This window comes from Ornithorhynchus anatinus, chromosome 3 (genome assembly GCF_004115215.2).
Source record: "Ornithorhynchus anatinus isolate Pmale09 chromosome 3, mOrnAna1.pri.v4, whole genome shotgun sequence".
Lineage (NCBI taxonomy): Eukaryota > Metazoa > Chordata > Mammalia > Monotremata > Ornithorhynchidae > Ornithorhynchus > Ornithorhynchus anatinus.
The window spans coordinates 65,915,140-65,922,932 of NC_041730.1; positions in this window are offsets into that span (position 1 = coordinate 65,915,140).

Consider the following 7,793-nt stretch of genomic DNA (forward strand, 5'->3'; position numbering starts at 1 on the left):
TTGGTTCAGTTCTGTTGAGGGTGAATAATAAATGCTCTGTACCTGATCTGACATTTAGCAAACTTGCCAAAAGAAGCATAATCACTTAAAGAACAATTACATTCAGAGGGGAGTTCTATTATTGAAAAAGAACCATGGCAACATCTCAGTGAATTGAGTAGGTTTATACAATGGTGTACGTAGTCGTGTGTTTCATCCGTATGTGCAGGGTGGATTTGCGCACGATCCTTCTATCGTATCCATCCAGAGCTTAGGCAACTGAGTATTTAAATTGTATTTGGACTAAGGACGAACAGCACACAAGGACAAGGGCATCATTGAAGGGACAGGAGAAGCCTGAAGAGAAGCCTGTATTATATCAGAGTAAGGCGTAAGCCCTCAAAAATACTCTTATCCCAGAAGGATCTACTGATAGGTAGTTTGAACGGGGGTGGAATGTTTAATAGTATTTGAGTGCTTAGTCTGTGCAGAACACTGTACTTAGCATTTGGGAGAGAATAAGAGAGTTAGTAGACATGATCCCTGCTTTTAAGCAGCTCAAAAATCTATCAGGTAAGACAGACCCTAGAAGGAATGACAGGTAAGGGGAAGTAAGAATTTAAAGCACTCTCTGTAAGTGCTGAGGAGAGAAAAGGGTGGGATGTCTAAGTGGGTGAGAACTCAATCCACAGGTGACAGAGTAAGGGGAGAGATGAGATTAATGTAATGTATTCCAATACAATAGGACTTTGGAACAAAATCTGGTCCTTTCATCAGGTGGAATGACCTCTAAAACTTTTGTTTTTCATTTAACAAGTGAGCAATCGTACTTTGGTTATGGGAGAATGTTAAGTAACTACAGTAAATACTCATTAGTACCTCGTTGTTTCAAAAAGTTATGTCTACAGTTGTGTGTCCCTATAAAATTTGACAAATGAAGTACTGTTGCTCAAAATTTCATCCTATGATTTCCCTAAGGGCACCTGACACTTGTCATACATTACATCACCTCACCGCCACCACCACATATATGGAGTGGTACAAAAAGAGGATAACCAGTGTCATCTTTTCTATGTTTATCCTGGGAAAAGATAAGCCAACCATGAGAGGTAAATGTAGAAAGCGAGGGAATGCCCGGAATCCTCAGCGAATGTTGTTTTCTGACCATTGACAAGAGATCAGGGCTCACAGAGGGAGAAAAGAAAAGAACATTGGTTCTACTGTGGCTGGTGGAGAAGGAGCTTTTGCAGGGAGCCAAATCAAAAATGTTTATTTGGAACTTTCCTCTCCATCATCTTGGAATTTCTCCATGGCCTTTCATGGATTCTTGACTCCTACTTTGGGAAACAGTGACTTTGAAGTCAGTGGCCAGGATCAAGAGGAAAGATAACTAACTTTCTAGCCTTATATCTCCACAGACACCCCAGTTTCTCTTTCCCTCCTTCCTTCATATGGTGCTTCCCACTCTGCTCTCCTGGCAGTAAATGGGTGCACAGGAGTAAACCAGAAGAGTAGAAAGGATGGGAAGTGAGCTGATGCAGGAGTCGGAAGGGTAGAGACATTGGATAATGATAATAAAAAATTATTATTGCTCTTAAGTGCTTATAGTGTGCCAGGCCCTGGGATCAAAAATACTCTTCTCCCAGAAGGATCTACAGAGAGGTAGTTTGAACGGGAGTGGAATGTTTAATAGTATTTGAGTGCTTACTCTGTGCAGAGCACTGTACTAAGCATTTGGGAGAGAAAAAGAGGACTTCGCAGTCTTAGACCCCATTTTGCAGATATGGTAAACTGAGGCACGGAGCAGTGAGGTGACACGCTTAGAACAGTGCTTGGCCCATAGTAAGCGCTTGACAAATACCATCATCATCACTTGACCAAGGTCACACAGTAGACAATACTGCGAGTCCATTGTGGGCAGGAATTGTCTGTCTTGATTGCTGCACTGTACTTTCTAAGCGCATAGAATAGCGTTTGGCACACGGCAAGTGCTCAGTAAATACAACTGAATGAATGAATGAATGAAGTGGTGGAGAATCCAGGTCCTCCTGACTCCGACGGTTTGGTCTCAATCCACTAGGCCATTCTGCTTCTCACACTGTCACTCAGATTCTCATTCTCTCTCTGTTTCTCTCTTTCTCTTTCATGCCTTCAGGGCCCTGCCTTTCAAAGAGTAGCAAAGAGCCCTATGTGCCAAGATTAGATTTCAAGTGATTATCTCCAAAAAGAGCACCATCGAAAGACAAACCACTGAGTGCAATGATGATAAAAGCCACATTTTGACTTCTGAAGAAGAGGAACTCATACAGGAGTTGACAAAGCATGGCTACCCCTAAAGGGGAATAGGTTTGCCCATCTGATTCATCTAATTCCACTACAATGAGGACAATAGCACAAAGGGACTTCTTTCAGAGGAGCTTCTTCCATGGCAAAGTATGACTTATTCATGCTCTCCAAACAGAGACAGTCATTCAGGCCCCCAAAGCCCTGCAGGTGGGTGCTTAAAAGACAACCCTTCAATTAAAAGCAGAGCGGCTCCTTTTGGCTCCCGGGTCCTGAAAGCAGCTGCTAGCGTGGGGAGAGCTCCTAGGAAGAAGCAGCGGTGGAGCTAAATGCCAGCTGGTCTGCTCAGGGAAGCATCGCTCCGAGCTAGGGTGGCCAAGCTTCAAGATTTCGGCTGGCCTGGCCCCGTACCGATACGAATAGGGCACCAGTGGCCCGATATCCGATGTCTGATATTTTAATTTTAAGTGCCCAGTCTCCTACCCACCGAATTCCACAGTTCAGGCAAGGCACCGGTGTTTGCAGGCACCTGGGAGACAATCATATTTACTGAGCACTTACTGTGTGCAGAGCACTGTACTAAGTGCTTAGGAGAGTACGATATGACAGTATGAGAGTTGGTAGATACATTCCCTACCCACAGAAGCTTACAATCTATAAGGGGAGACAGACATTAATGTGAATAAACTACTGATACGTATCTGTCGTGGGGCTGAGGAAGGGGGGATTGAAGGGAGCAGATCGGGCGTGGGAGAAGAGGAAAGGAGGGCTCAGGGAAGGTCTCTTGGAAATGTGCCTTCAGTAAGGGGTAGGTAGGGAGGGTGATTGTCAGATATGAAGAGGGAGAGTGTTCCAGACTAGGAGCAGGACGTGGGCGAGAGGTTGGTGGAGAGATAGACAAGATCGAGGTACAGTGAGTAGATTGGCATTAGGGGAGCAAATTGGGCGGGCTGGGTTGCAGTAGGAGAGCAGTGAGGTGAGGTAGGAGGGAGCAAGGTGAGTGCTTTGAGTGGGAAGTGAGGGCAATGGCTCTTAAGCAAGTGGGCGGGCTGGGGGACTGCTGGAGAAATGATCTACGTGGGGGTCAACTTGGTGCGCTTGCCTCAAATGGCACATTTGGATGCCGTCACATTACCCCTAATCCCTGGCATAATGTATGTGACCCCACACGTTTGGGTGCGAGGGGTGTAAATGACCAGCTTTGTCTGGACTGACCGAGTGCTGCCGACTTTTGCCTCCTGAACATAAGGAAAGCAAGATTAGTCACTTCTAGGGTCTTCCTAATTTGTAGTATCAAACCACTAAGGCATGTTGCTGTTGAAGTAATGAAGGACATAATTCCAAATACCCCTATTAAACTTTTATCCCGACATCTAGGGAGAGCTTGGAGTAAATGCAGTGCCACAGTGAAACAGTAGAGGGGATAAAGAAGAAGGAAAGTCGGTATACCGAACTATTGGATTTTCATGCCCAGTGTGGGCGAGAGGTTGTCAGGCTTGTAGTTTCACTGCTGGGAACATCATCTTCAACCCGAAGAAAAACTACTACTGAGTATTTCTTAACCGATAAAGAATTTACAAGTTTGGGTTTGTCCAACAGGATGCTAATCACATCTGGGGCAGACCCTGATTGTCAAAATTTGGGGGCTCCTTTCGGAGGTGCAACTGAGGACAGTGGATTAAAGGAGACCTAGAGAACTTTATTCTGTAGCATCTGTGAACCACATTCCCAGAAGCTTACAGTTCCCAGATTCATCCGGGTACGAGAGCCGATCAGCAAGCTTCTGGAATTCAGGAAAAGAAATCGTGGCAGGCTTTCTCTTCCGTCCTGCTGGGACATAATGATTGTAGTGTTTGTTAAGCACTTATTAAGCACTGGGGTTGGATAGATACAAGATAATCAGGGAGGACACTGTCCCCGTTCCACATAGGGCTCACAGTCTAATGGGGGAGGAAGAACAGGTATTGAACCCTCATTTTGCAGAAGAGGAAACTGAGGCACAGAGAATAATAATAATAATGTTGGTATTTGTTAAGTGCTTACTATGCGCAGAGCACTGTTCTAAGCGCTGGGGTAGACACAGGGAATCAGGTTGTCCCACGTAGGGCTTACAGTCTTAATCCCCATTTTACAGATGAGGTAACTGAGGCCCAGAGAAGTGAAGTGACTCGCCCACAGTCACACAGCTGACAAGTGGCAGAGCTGGGATTCGAACCCATGACCTCTGACTCCAAAGCCCGGGCTCTTTCCACTGAGCCCCACTGCCCAAGATCACACAGCAAGCATTGGAGTAGACTCTGCTAGCCCTGCCGGATGTCCTGACCGAATGCGCTGGTTTGAGTGGGCACATATATTCAGAACTAACTTTGCATGTCTAGGAAAGTTTGCTTGCTTGTTACACTGATTTTGAGGAGGGAGGGGATGATGGTAATTAAAATAGTATTTTAAGCCTCTACGGTATGCAAAGCACTGCACAGAGAACTAGGAAAAAAAACCCACAGCACCTAGGGGGTTCACAATTGGGGTTAGGGGTAGCAGACATATAATGTCTGATGAAAGATAAAGATGAAACCTTATAAGCATATAAGAGACAAGGAGCGTGGCTCGGTGGAAAGAGCTCGGGCGTGGGAGTCGGAGGTCATGGGTTTGAATCCCAGCTCTACCACCTCTCAGCTGGGTGACTGTGGGCAAGTCACTTCACTTCTCTGTGCCTCAGTTACCTCATCTGTAAAAGGGGGATTGACTGTGAGCCTCACGTGGGACAACCTGATGACCCTGTATCTCCCCCAGCGCTTAGAACAGTGCTCTGCACATAGTAAGCGCTTAACAAATATACCAACGTTATTATAATGGTTAATATGGCAAGAGCAATAGGGATTGTGGATAGCGGGGCAGGGTTTCAGACCATCTGTGCGTCCGATCAACAATCATAAAAATCACAGCCCTCGCTTTCCCATTATTCTGCAAGTTGAGGGCCCGTCACTGCCGTCGGTTTGAGCCCTTTTTGGCCTAGAGCAAGATATGATGGGAATTCTACTGGTAGGTGTGGGTGGGGTGGGGTAGCTTCTCTCCCATACAGTTGCTCTGGCAATCTGAGGCGAGGGGACTGTTTTTTGTTTTGTTTTTATGGTATTTATTAAGTGCTTACTATCTGCCAGGCACTGCAGTATGTGCCGGGGCAGATCCAATCAGATTAGACCCAGTTCTTGTCCCACATGGGACTCACAATCTAAAATCCCCATTTTCCAGGTGAGGGAACTGAGGCCCAGAGAAGTGAAGCGACTCACCCAAGGTCACACAGCAGACAAGTGACGAAGCCGGAATTAGAATCCGGGTCCTTCTGTCTCGCAGGTCCGAGCTTTAACCGTCAGGCCACGCTAACCCACTAAGGCACGTGCTAGTGCTAGCCCACACTGCTTGGCTGGAAAGTCATGCTGCTGCCAGTGCTTGAGTCTATCTCAGAGTGGTTCAGGGGTCAAAGGGAGTCTCAGTGGCACGGACCTGTTTATATCGAGTGGTGCGTGGCATTTAGCGGCTGGCGTCCGGTTTAGCTTCCTCCTTTGTCTCCCTGGGTGTTTAATAAAGCACTCTATCTCCTCTTTCCTCACCTCGCGGCTCTCCTCCTACAACCCAACCTGCACTCTTCTCCCCTCTAATGGCAACCTATTCGATGTATCACAGTCTTGTCTAGCTCTTCAACGACCTCTCGCCCCAGCACTTAGAACAGTGCTTGGGACATCGTAAGCGCTTAACAAATATCATTATTATTATTATGTTCTGCCTCTGACCTGGACCACCCTCCCTCTTTGTATCTGGCAAGCAACAGTTCTCCCCACCTTCAAAGCCTTATTGAAGGCACATCTCCTCCAAGAGGCCTTCCCTGATTAAGCTCTCATTTCCTCTTCTCCCACTCTCTTCTGTGCTGCCCTGATTTGCTCCTTTTATTCACTACCCCTCAGCACTTAACGTACATATCCGTAATTTATTTATTCATATTAATGTCCGTCTCCCCCGTCGACTGTCAGTTCCTCATGGGCAGGGAATTTGTCTACTAACTGTTGTTATGGTGTACTCTCCCAAGTGCTTAGAAGCAGCGTGCCTCAGTGCAAAGAGCCCGGGCTTGGGAGTCAGAGGTCGTGGGTTCAAATCCCAGCTCTGCCACTTGGCAGCTGTGTGACTTTGGGCAAGTCACTTCACTTCTCTGTGCCTCAGTTACCTCATCTGTAAAATGGGGATTAAAACTGTGAGCCCCACGTGGGACAACCTGATCACCTTGTATCCCCCTAGCGCTTAGAACAGTGCTTTGCACATAGTAAGCGCTTAACAAATGCCACCATTATTATTACAGTGCTCTGCGTACAGTTAGTGCTCAGTAAATATGATTGATTGATTGTTATTTATTGAGAGCTTATGGTGGTCAGAGCACTGTACTAAGCACTTAGGAAAGCAAAGGTAATAGAGTTGGTAGAAACGCTCCCTGCTCACAAGGAGGTTACAGGAGGAGACAGACAAGGGAAATAAATTATAGATTCATTCATTCAATAGTATTTATTGAGCGCTTACTATGTGCAGAGCACTGTACTAAGCGCTTGGGATGAACAAGTCGGCAACAGATAGAGACAGTCCCTGCCGTTTGATGGGCTTACAGTCTAATCGGGGGAGACGGACAGACGAGAACAATGGCAATAAACAGAGTCAAGGGGAAGAACATCTCGTAAAAACAATGGCAACTAAATAGAATCAAGGCGATGTACAATTCATTAACAAAATAAATAGGGTAACGAAAATATATACAGTTGAGCGGACGAGTACAGTGCTGTGGGGATGGGAAGGGAGAGGTGGAGGTACAGTAGTAAGGCATACAGTAGAGTAAAAGGTTTGTTTTTATGGTATTTGTTAAGTGCTTGCTAAGTGCCAGGCACCATACTGAGCACTGGGGTAGATATCAGGTCGGATACAGTCCCTGTCCCACGTGGGACTCACAGTCTTAATCCCCATTTTACAGTTGAGGTAACAGAGACACAGAGGAGTGACTTGCTCAAGGTCACACAGCAGATAAGTGGTGGAGCCGGGATTTGATTCCAGGTCCTTCTGACTCCCAGGCCCGTGCTCTATCCACTAGACCAAGTGCTGCGGACCTGGGGTCGTTACCAGAATGCTTAAGAGGTACCCAGCCGAGTGCAGAGTCAGAGCACACGGGAAGGCAGGTAGGGGAAACGAGAGTTAGTTTCTGTACCTAAATTCTGAGCATTTAAAAAATGACTAGAGGCGTCATGAACTTCTCTCAGATTCCTGCCCCAGTAACCTTGATACACCAGTTCTCACTAAATAGTGAGTGCCATCTTGCGACCAATCAATCAATCAGTTGTATTTACTGAACGCTTACTGCTTGCAAAGCACTCTACTAAGCACTTAGGAGAGTACAATATCACACGATAACTAATCGGTAGAATTGTCGGTTGGAATTGGGAGCCAGGAGATCTTACAAAACATGGAATCTTACAAGTATACCTGCAGAGATTTACTTCTTC